The following is an 11,761-nucleotide window of genomic DNA, read 5'->3' on the forward strand; positions in this document are numbered from 1 at the left end:
CCAGCCTTCTGAAACTCCCCGACCCTGTTCGCGAATAACGTCTGATACCCGTAACTCTCCCTCTGGATAGCTCCCAGGATAGTCTGGCTGTCTACGAAATGGAACCATCTCTCCACCTCAAGTCGACCCTGCCTCTCCCAGAACCCTCTCAGCCTGGCAGCGAAGACGGCGCCACAAAACTCTGCTTTGACCCCGTCGCCCTTCTGGTCAAGGGGCGCCAGCTTGGCCTTTGACTCAACAAGGCGGATGTCCGCCTCTGTAGACGTCTCCCACCTCAGGTACAGAACAGCTCCGAAGGCGTCATCACTCCCATCTGAAAACGTGATGCCCCACAGCCTCCCCCTCCATCCAGGAAGAGTAAGGCTCCTTTCGAAACTGATTTGACGAAGCCGCACATACTCTTCAAAAAGCTTGATGGCATCTGCCCAGAGGTCTGTCAGAAGGGGACTGTCCCACGTGTCTTTCTTGGAGTCTCCTCCCCCAGTCTCCTGGAAGGCTCTCCTTACCAAGATGGCCCCTCTCGCTTTGGCCGGGGTAGCTACACCAACAGGGTCGTAGAGCCCTGCTACCTGGCTTAGGAGCTCCCGTCTGGTCTGAGGGTTTAGCGTTTTCTCCTTGATCTCCTTCTCTGAGAGATCGACCCCCGTCCTCATCTTCTGCTTTCTTTTGGAGAAGTTGATTGAAACCATCAGGAAGAGTCTGTCGCTGTCCACGTAGTATCCAACACCAAGAGCCTTGTTGTCTTCCTGCCCTAGCTGGTTGGGCAACACCAGGGTTCCGGACTCTGGACTTGGGCTTTTAACAGCTTGCCCAACCTGACTACCCTCGCACCTCCCACTTTGACCGGATCGAACCCACGGTTTGAGCGAGAAGCCTCCGGCCCAGAGTATCTCCTCCACTCCTCTGGTGATCTTGTCCAGCTTCCCTGGGTCATTGTGGGACGTGAAGATGTCGTCCACATAGCTTTCCTCTTCAAGCACTCTTCTCTCGTCGCTCATGTGAGAGAACCTGGGCAGTCTCGCGGTTTCCCTCATGGCCAACTGCGCTATGCATCCCGCTGGCCTGTCTCCAATATTGACCCGAGTGATAGCGAAGTCTCTGATCTCTTCCTCGAGTGAGTCCCTCCCGAGGAACTGATGAAGGTGAACCTCTCTTTCGTTCAGCCACACAGAATTGTACATCTTCTTTATGTCTCCTATGGCCGCATGCTCTCCTGCTCTGAACCTGAGCAGAACCGCCCGGATTGGGTTTAGCACATCCGGACCCTTCAGCAGGATGTTGTTCATGCTCGTCCCTTTGAACTCTTGGCTACTGTTCCAGACGAGCCGCACTGGCGTGGTGACAGAGTGAGGGTTCGGTGCGATTAGGTGACTTACGTACCAAACTGGCCCTCTCCAACTGTTGATTGTGTCCTTCTTTAACTCGATGGCTGCTCCTCTTTCCACCATCTCGTGTACTTGGGCTGCGTAAGCAGCTCTCCACAATGGGTCCTTCATGAGGCGCTTTTCGGTTCTCAAGAATGTCACTTCCACCACTTTCCTGTCATTTGGAAGTGAAGCCGGGTCTTCAGTCCAGGGGTATCCCGCGTTCCAGTGCGGCGAGTCACTGTGGTCGTCAGTAGCCACATAGGTCAGGCCTTCCTTGATCTTTTCTAGTTCCTTCCCTTCAGCTAGAGTCATTTCCTTCCCCCCTGGCTGGCATTTCCCGCACCGGCATCCTCCACACTTCGGCTCACAGGCAGCTCCGATGCTGTCCCATTTCCACCACTCAAGAACTTCCTTGCTGGTTGTGGCCATGTTCCTGATCTCCTCACCACTCTCTTGCTCCAGGCCCAGCGTTTCCTCTCTGGAGCTATTTTGCTCTCTGGAAATCTCTTCGACCTTGATCACTTTTGCTCTCATTGAGCGTGCAAAATGTGTCTTTGAGTTGTGAATGGATACCTTCACCTCTTCGAACAGATCAGGGTGCGCTCCCCCCACAGTCTTGCCCAGTGGGCCGTCCCACAACACCAGGTCTCCCACTGTCTTCATCCGCTGCGGAGCAAGCCTACCCTCTCGGTGGCTGATTAAGAGTTTGATTTTCTTTGGCCTGACCAGCTCCTCTGTCTTGACCTCCGGGAAGAACTTCTTGAGCTGCCGCGGGCTAACGACATGGTCTGCTTGTGCGATCTCGTCCAGTCCATAACAGACGATCTGGTGGGGACTCCACTCATTCTCTGAAGTCCACATTCTGACTTTGAGCAAGTACCTTTTTGTCTGGACTCTTACTTTCATTCCACCAACTCCATGCACGACCAGCATTACCTTCTCTCCTTTCAGTTGGAGTCTGTTGGCGGCTTGGTGGGTAATGTAATTAGTGTCAGACGCAAGGTCCATCAGGGTCCCAATAGTTTGTCCTCCATTGGTTGTGACCTCCATGATCATCATAAGCACTGGATGCTCTGTCAAACCTCTTTCTTCAAGGAGACCATCACCGTTTGTGCTCGCTCTCATTGACGCTGTTGTCTTGTTGGTAAATGCCCTTATTACCCTTTCCGCTACTTCAGGGGAGACATCAGCTAGGGCCTTCTCTTGTTCTTTTGAGAGCCTTCCTGCCTTTGTGTCTCTCTTTCCCCCTTCTTGCTCTTCCCTCTTTTTCTCATCACTTTTGTGCCCTCCTTCCACGGAGCACAAGAGGTAGTGGTGGTCTGAGCCATCTCTTTTCTGGCAGCACTTCTTCTTGCAGAGGAACCTGTTACTACATTCTCCATCCACACCATGGGATGCCAAGCATCTCCTGCAGGCTCCATTCCTTTCGATGACGTCTTTCTTTTCGGCTAGGCTGAGCCCTTTGAACTTCTCGCAGAAGAAGATCCTGCCTCCGTGTTTCTCATCTCCACACACGCTGCACTCCTCTTTTGCCAAATTCCTTCCTGTGGCCCTTGTGAACGCCCTCCTTTCCGGTTTGCTCGATTTCTCAGGCTCTTCTGACACTCTAAACTGCTCCAACCTTTCGAAAACCGCTTCTTGCTCCTTTAGGAACTTTAACAGAGCATTAAAGCGACCATCAGCGGTGACACCGTTCTCGGGTTTGGTTTCGAATTTGAGCCAGTCCATCTTCACACTGTCAGGTAGTTTGCTCTCTATAGTTTCCATTGCCAGCGGATTCTTTATGGCATCAGTATTTCCGAGATCCGTCAGATCGGTCAGGGCCTTCTCCACAGCTTGAATCAGATCAATTGTCTTTCTTGGTTGGTTTCCTTTCACCGCTGGAAACTTCTCCAACTCCCTGATTATCTGAATCGCGATGGTAGTCTTGTTCCCAAACCGGTTCTCTAGGACCCTGAACATTTCTCCTGCAGTATCATAGCTCGAAAGTCTGAGGTCTTTGGCGATTTTTTCATCCACGCTGTCTAGGAGCTGGAATTTTTTCACTTCCGGTGACTCTGACGGATCTCCCTGCCTCTGCAGACTTTCCCAGTCTCTTCGCCATCGGTGGAAGTCTCTCATGCATCCGCTGAATGTCGGTAGTCTTGTTGGTTGGAGGCGCACTCTCGGTTTGGCTGCTGCTTGCGCGCCTCCCGCTCCCAGGCTTGCCATACTGGCGCTATGTGCTTCCTCCCATGCTTTCCGCTGAGCCTTAGCTAGCTCAGCACGCTCTTCTTCGGCAGCTTCTGCCATCCTTTGCTGAGCTTCAGCAGCCTTTTTCCTGGCCTCCGCAGCCCTCTCCTCAGACTCGGCGTTAACTTCGGCAGCCTTTAGCCTGGCCTCAGCGGCTCTCTTCTCAGTCTCGGCGATCTCATCGGCCTCCTTTTTCCTGGCCCTGCCGAATTCTGCCAACCACCTGATCCAGAGCTCGTTTCTCTTGTCCTCCAGCACCCGAAGCCGCTTACTCATGTCGCACGTAACACCTTCAGGGATCCACTCTTCCCAGACAGCCAGCAGATTTTCTGCCTTGGCGATGAGACCTTCCAAGAGTGCGTTTTGCTCCTTACCGTTGCTGTAGGTTACTCCTTTCAGGCTGACTCCTTCAGCGCTTTCATAGCTTCTTTCTGCCCGTCCAATGGCAGATATTAGCTCGGTCTCCGCATATCTCGACCAAAGGCTGGACTTGACTGCCCGTCTCACCTCTTCAACTTTGAGCTCACACTCTCTGGTTACTCTGTCTGCTTTGAGCTGCCCATCCAGTGCCTCCGCGTCATCGTTCGCTTCAGCTAGCAAGCCAGCCTCATAGTCATCATTTGCAGAAAAAACCCTTTTTGCATCATCACAAAATGATTTCCACTCAACTTTCAGCTCATCTCGAACCAGGGTTGTTGCCATTCTAAGGATGTAGTTGGCTCTTTTCGTGAACGCCGTCTTCACTTTGGTCCTTTCTTTCTTTAGTGATTCCATTTTTATTGATTTACCTTGGATGCTAAGCCCTGAGCGTACCTGTATCTCCTTTTCTAACTCAAAGTCTTTCGCCCTCTCTAGCTGCCTACACTAGCTCAGAATCTTCTGCCCTTACTAGCTCAGCCTGACTAGTCTTCAGCGGCGTTACCGGGCTCACCAGGGGTCCCCCCGGGGATACCGCCCAAAATAGAAAGCAACACAAATAAAGTGGGGAAGGTCTCACCTTCCCCCGCCGGCTTGCTACCCAGGTACGCTCAAAACTAAGCTAAAGCTTAGGCCATTAATTTAGACGGCTGCTAAACGTGATCACTGGCATCAGCAGGTAGCTGTTTAGTTAACCAGCTCCTATTCTACTGGCTGGGCTAGCTTTCCTTGCTAGCTCACGTCAGCTTTTGTTACGGTAATTACGTTAGCTTCCGATGCTAACTCACGTTAGCTTTCCCTTGCTAACTCTCATAATTGCTAGCTAGCACACTAGCTTCATAGCCTACTAGCTGTGCTTACTTTAGCTAGCAGCGGTAGCTTCCTAAACTGCTAGCTGAGCCCTTACGTTAGTCAGCTACACGGACCTGAGCTAGCATGCTAGCTACAAACAGGTACGTCGTTGAAAGGGAAATTTCACCACCTGCCCGCTGACCCTAGTGGCCTTATGTGCGGGTTTATTACGTTTACACCAACAACATGGATACCACAACCTTTCTCGTCCAGGCGACGGTTCAGCAACTCTTCTGCCGTCGTGGTGGTTCGTAACTGTGCTGCTAACTCTCAAACAAGCCCCGCAGCTGAGGCGAGGATGAACAGGACGTCACTCAATGGTCGAAAATTTCTTTATTTTTAACCAACAGGTTACGAACCTTGAAAAAGAAAACACACAAAATACAAACATACATCATTCAAGTACCCTCAACTCAAAGCTAACACACAATACAACTCACCAGTCCGTCCTCGTCCCGTCACACTAAAGAGTCCCCGCTCCTAAGCTGCACCAACCTTCCCGACGTCACCCCCAGAACGCAAACCAGCCAATCACAGCAGCTCCCCAACTGAGACCCCGGATGCACGCATCTCTCGCCAATAGAACCTCGCAATAAAAGTCCTCATCAAGCACACAGAAATCACATACAATCGGAACTGGAATAAATCTCATTATTATTATCAATACTCAGATTCACCTATGTAACTAACAACTCAAACAATGCCACAATTCAACTACATGTAAACGAAATAACTTTCACAAGTTTGTACCCAAACCAAACAAAAATCTCTGACTAAACACAACTCAAATCCAACCACCCCACAGAAAGCAACACACATATTTGTTTTTTGACATTTGGGCCATTTTCACCATTTACGACACCAACCCAGTATCACACATTTTCGTTACATACTTACTGGTGGGGCAGGTGAACAGGGTCGCACAGCAGAGCTGGTCCTCCTCAAACGAGCAATAGCTGAACTCCAGGAAGCTCCGCTGAAGGGCATCCCCATTGATTTGCCCTGACTGAAGTGTACATAATTATGAACATGTGGGTATTATCTATTTAAGAATATAATAATAATTAGGGAGACATTTGTTCTATTACACTTACTCTTCCAGCACACCGAGTGCAATGTTCCAGCAACTTTGCAAAAGCTTGCCTGGAAAAGCCAGGTGAAATGACCTTCAGGTCTTGGAATGAGTAGAGGAGGTCAATAGTGTACAGGGTCTGAGAATGTGAAGAGGCTGGCCAGTAACCACTCTTGATTAGATCTTTAAGATCCGGGGTCCAGCGTTGCAGGCAGATATTGCACACATGAACAGGCATGTGCAAGTCGAACCGTCCTGGTGATACATTTAAACAATTTAGACAATGACATGTCATTATGCTAACAGATATGAAGTATAAAAGGACAACTCTTTACCGTTTATGGTGATAAGGATGACTTCTCTGCCTGGAGACATAGTGACATCAGCAACTTCACATGAGCATAGCTGTGGTGCGCGCACTGTGGGTAAAATGGAAGCTGACAGAAAATAAAATAGAAACATGTTATTTGCATAACAGACAGAATAGAAACATGTATATTTTAACATCATACACTCTCACAGAAATAACTACCAATCAAAATTTGAGAACACAAGATAATGCCTTAATAGTGAGTGAGTAAAAAACATAGAATCTGTACCTTGCTTGTGTGGGATGTAGTATCCAGTTTCCCCTTTAGTATAGCATGTGGATGGTGGGATGGCCTTGAGGGAGCCATCCACCACGCTGTCTCTGTTGTGGAGTGGCCATCTTTTATGGTGCAACACATCACAGGCCTCACACAACCACTCCTCGGGAAGGCAGTCTCTGCACCTATGCAAAGAAAAACAGATAATTATTTCATAAGCAAATAAGACGTGCCATATATTTTCAACTTTGCAGTTCAAACAGACGGTGTCCTGGGTGGGATGGGTCCTTGATGATGCCATGGGCTTTTCTGAGGCAGCGGGAACTGTATAGGTCTACCAGGGAGGGGAATGGGCATCCGATAATCTTCTGGGCAGTGGTGATGACCCTCTGGAACGCTTTCCTCGCTGCTACTGTGCAGCTGGCAAACCAGACACAGATGCAGTAGGTCAGTATGCTCTCTATGTTAATTGGAGTAAGATTGAACCATGTCCTTTTGTTAGTACATGTCCTTCCGTGTTTATTCAGCCTATGATAAAAGTGTGTAAACTAAACTATTTACAAAAACTGACAGAGACCTGCAGACATCTGACTCCAACCTTATAATAGCAGCCTGATGGCAGATAGAGCCCAACTCCTGGCCAACAGCCTCAGTTGCCAGTAGATATTGCAGGTGGTCTGGCCGAGCTTCCTTTCACTGTTCTTGGGCTGTCAGCTGACGCAAGGACCAAGACGAGGAGCTTCGCAGAGGCACAGCAGGCACATCAGTACGGAATGACCCAGAAGTCATTGACAGCCTCTCCATGTTTCGGTCTATGAAGGAAATGCAAAAGCATGTTGAATATGTTAAAGGTGCAATACAGAACTTGTAATCTCTACTTCCATTTGAGTGCTCAAAAGACATAAAGGATTGTTGAAAATCGAACAATACCATGCCTGTATATGAATAATTACGTCTGATCAGTTGCAAATTACAAAACATCAAAACTAAGGATTACTTGGATCAACAGGGTGAATGACAAAAATTTTATCTGTAGCCGCAGTATTACAGACCAAGTGAAACATGTCTATGGTGCAATGAATGAATGGTGGCAGGGCACTTTACTGAGATATAACCCCAAATAGTATAGCATCCTATACCATGGCCAATTGATACCCTGTGTGGCATCTTTAAGATTTCAGCATGATGCGATCTATGTGTACAATCTTACCAAATTCTTCTTGAGCAAACGCTCTTGGCTGGGAATCCCCTGCAGCAGTCGTGGCCTGGGAGTCCTCCGTACCAGGGCATGTGACTGTAAAACAAGACATGCAAGAATAGAAAGAGATTAGGAGAACCCTAACATGTTTTGAAGGTTAAGGCAAAATAGCAACAATCTATTCACATGTTCATTACACTACAAATGACGATGCTCAACAACAGCTTGACAACACTGTTAGTCCCATCCTTGGTGTTGATTGGCTAATCATTAGAACCCGCAGGGTTTCTCACACATAGTAAATACTTTGCAGGCCGCCCAAGTATAATCATGGCTGCCAACGTATCGAAAAGTATCAAATCTAGCAATAGCAGAGTCGGATCGTACCCCACCCCTGCTACCACCACAAGTATATTTCAATCATGTGGGAAACACTGATCCTGTGATCATTTTGTAGTCAGAGAAGCGGTGACATGAATGATTAGTTACATAGTAAATCAATGAGACTTAATGAATTTCAAATTTATTTAGGAGTTACCAGCAGTTGAGGCTGGACGCCGTCCTCATCTCCCTCTTGGCTTGCCTCGTCCTGCATGGTCCCTTTTTATTGGCTGAGTGACCTTTCTTTGCGCATTCTGTGTGTGACAGTTCTTGTAAGACTGAAATTTTAAAAAATGATGAAGGTACTGTATAGAAACTGAAAATGTAAATCCACACAAATTGCTATTAAAACACTAACCCTGGCTTCAGTTGGGACAGCATTGTGCTTCACATGAAGTGCTATGCGCCTCCCCTCCTGGTAGGCCTGGTCCAACATGTCTCCAGTCAAGACAGCTTCGTTGTTGAAAGCATGTCCAATGCGCATTCTATAGGTGTGGTCGCGGATGTGGTCCATGTTGGAAGCCATCGATGAGATAGACAAGAGCGTGAGAGACGGATAGCAAGAGTGTGAGAGACTGACAGACAGACAAGAGAGTGAGAGACTAACAGATAAACAAGAGAGTGAAAGACTGACAGATAGGAGAGTGAGAGAGAAGTATGGATGGATGGATGGATGTATGGGCGGACAGAATGACAGACAGAGACAGAGGTTGGCTCTTAAAAGACCCTCCAAATTCGCTACATTGGTGTCAGAAGTGGGATGGTGAGACCGTAAGGCCATCGGAAGCGTATGCGCCCAGAGACGTGAAGGAGCTGATATGCTTAAGCGCGGGGATGCGCTTCCTGAAGGAGGGGGGTAGTGTAACGTGCATAGATAAGTATACACATTGGCCACTGGCTGATATTTTGACCTTTTAGTCGAGCGGTTAGCGATGTCTCCTGTGGTGCAGGCGATACGGGTTCGCGTCCCGGCCGCGGCAGTTCCTGTGGTTGCCACCCGAATTCACTACAATATGATTGTCAAATAAAGCGAAACGAGGAAAATTACTACAGATATGTAAGGGTAAGAACAGATGATGCAATAGACAAATTCAGGAATGATCTTTTAAAAGAAGAGTGGAAAGGGGTGTATGTAGAAGAGGCAAATGCTTCATATGAGACATTTCTAAAGAGCTACTTATCACTGTATGATTCACATCGTCCAATAATGCCATGCAAACATAAACGTAGCTATAATAGAAAACCTTGGATAACAAAGGGCTTACAAAATGCACGCATAAAGAAAAATAAACTTTACAGAGACTTCATAGAATTTAGAATAAAGACAGCTGAAAAGCAATACAAGTTTTACAAAAACAAGTGGAGAATGATATTGAGACAAGCCAAGAAAAGAATATTATAATAAAATGTTAAAAGAAAATCAAAATAGCATTAAAGGTACTTGGAAAATATTAAACAATGTAATCGGAAATAACTCTGTGTCTACAGATCTGCCCAATAGAATAGAATAGAATAGAACTTTATTTATCATTGTTACAAGTACAACAAAACTTGAAAGTGCAGTTCTTATCAGTGCAAAGATCAGAATAAAAAGAATTAAAAACATAAAAAATTCATTTCTACATTCTACTGGGCACCAACATATTGCACAAAAAGTCAGGAAACAAGACTTAGCAGCATTTAGTGCGGTTATGGCTCAGGGATAGAAACTGTTCTTTAGTCCGTTTGTCTGAGCTCTTATTGTCCTGTAACGTCTGCCCGAGGGCAGCAGTTCAAACAGACGGTGTCCTGGGTGGGATGGGTCCTTGATGATGCCATGGGCTTTTTTGAGGCAGCGGGAACTGTATAGGTCTACCAGGGAGGGGAATGGGCATCCGATAATCTTCTGGGCGGTGGTGATGACCCTCTGGAACGCTTTCCTCGCTGCTACTGTGCAGCTGGCAAACCAGACACAGATGCAGTAGGTCAGTATGCTCTCTATGGAGCAGCGGTAGAAGGACACAAGCAGTGAGGTGGTAAGGTGGTTCTTCCTGAGGATCCTTAGGGAGTAGAGTCCCTGCTGTGCCTTCTTAACCAGCGCTGTGGTGTTAGCACTCCAGGTCAGGCCCTCCTCTATGTGTATGCCCAGAAACCGGAAGTCCGAGACACTCTCCACACAGTCCCCACCGATGAAAAGGGGATGATTGCCTGTTTTGTTCCTCCTGTAGTCTATAATCAGCTCCTTTGTCTTGGAGGTGTTGAGGATCAGGTTATTTTCCCTGCACCAACACAGACAGCCGCTCCACCTCGTCCCGATATGCAGACTCATCCCCCGCAGAGATAAGCCCCACCACCGTAGTGTCGTCTGCAAACTTGACGATGGTGTTGTTGGAGTGAGCAGGGGTGCAGTCATGTGTGTACAGGGTGTAGAGTAGGGGGCTCAGCACACAGCCCTGTGGGGAGCCGGTGCTGAGGCTGAGGGGATGTGGGGGCCTACTCTGACCCTCTGTGGGCGCTCAGACAGGAAGTCCTTAATCCAGAGGCAGATGGAATAAGCAAGGCCCAGTTCTGTCAGTTTGGTCACTAGTCTGTGGGGGAGGATGGTGTTGAATGCAGAGCTGAATTCCACAAAGAGCAGCCTGGCATAGCTCCCCTGCTGCTCTAGGTGGGTCAGGACGGTATGGAGAGATGTGGCTATAGCGTCCCCTGTGGACCTATTTGCTCAGTAGGCAAACTGGTGTGTGTCGAAAGTGGGTGGGAGGCTTGAAATCACGTGACTCCGAACCAGTTTCTCAAAGCACTTCATTATGACGGGGGTGAGTGCCACAGGTCGGTAGTCGTTAAGGCTGCTGACAGTGGACTTTTTTGGCAGTGGGACTATGGTGGATGACTTCAGACAGGGTGGGATGGTAGACTGGGATAGGGACTGGTTGAAGATCTTGGTGAAGACCCCTGCCAGTTGGTCCGCACATTCCTTCAGCACCCGTCCAGGGATGCCATCGGGACCCGCAGCCTTACTCGGGTTCACTGCCTTCATGCTCCTCCACCGTGAGGATGAGGCTGGTGGATGGAACGTGGCTGCCTCCGGTGGCTTCTCCTCGAAGCGGGCAAAGAAGATCTTAAGCTCCTCTGCCAGTGAGGCATCTCCGTTCGCAGCTGTGAGGTTGCTGGATTTGTAGCTGGTGATGTGCTGAACGACCTGCCACACCTGCCTTGTGTTGTTGCTGTTGAAGTGGTCCTCAATTTTATTTTTGCAAGATGCCTTGGCCTCTCTGATGCCGCTTTTAAGGTTGGCTCTGGCAGCACTGTATTGTGCCCCATCACCAGACATGAGAGCAGTATTCCTGTCCTTTAGCAGGCTCTGGACCTCTTTTGTCATCCAGGGCTTCTGGTTGGGATAAACCCGGATTTGCTTATCCACGGTAACAGTGTCCATGCAGTTCTTGATATAGCACAGGACAGTTGTGGTATATTCCTCCAGGTCCTGATGTTCAGAAATATCCCAGTTAGTTCTTTCTAAGCAGTCCTGCAGCTGATGAGAGGCACCTTCAAGCCATGTTTTAAGTCTTAGTTGTGGTAAGAGCACTTTTCCTGAGGGGGTTTATGCCGGGATTAGGAGCAGGGACACATGGTCAGACTGGCCTATGCGTGGTACTGGTTTAGCCCTGTAGCCGTT

Source organism: Lampris incognitus, chromosome 1 (genome assembly GCF_029633865.1).
Source record: "Lampris incognitus isolate fLamInc1 chromosome 1, fLamInc1.hap2, whole genome shotgun sequence".
Classification (NCBI taxonomy): domain Eukaryota; kingdom Metazoa; phylum Chordata; class Actinopteri; order Lampriformes; family Lampridae; genus Lampris; species Lampris incognitus.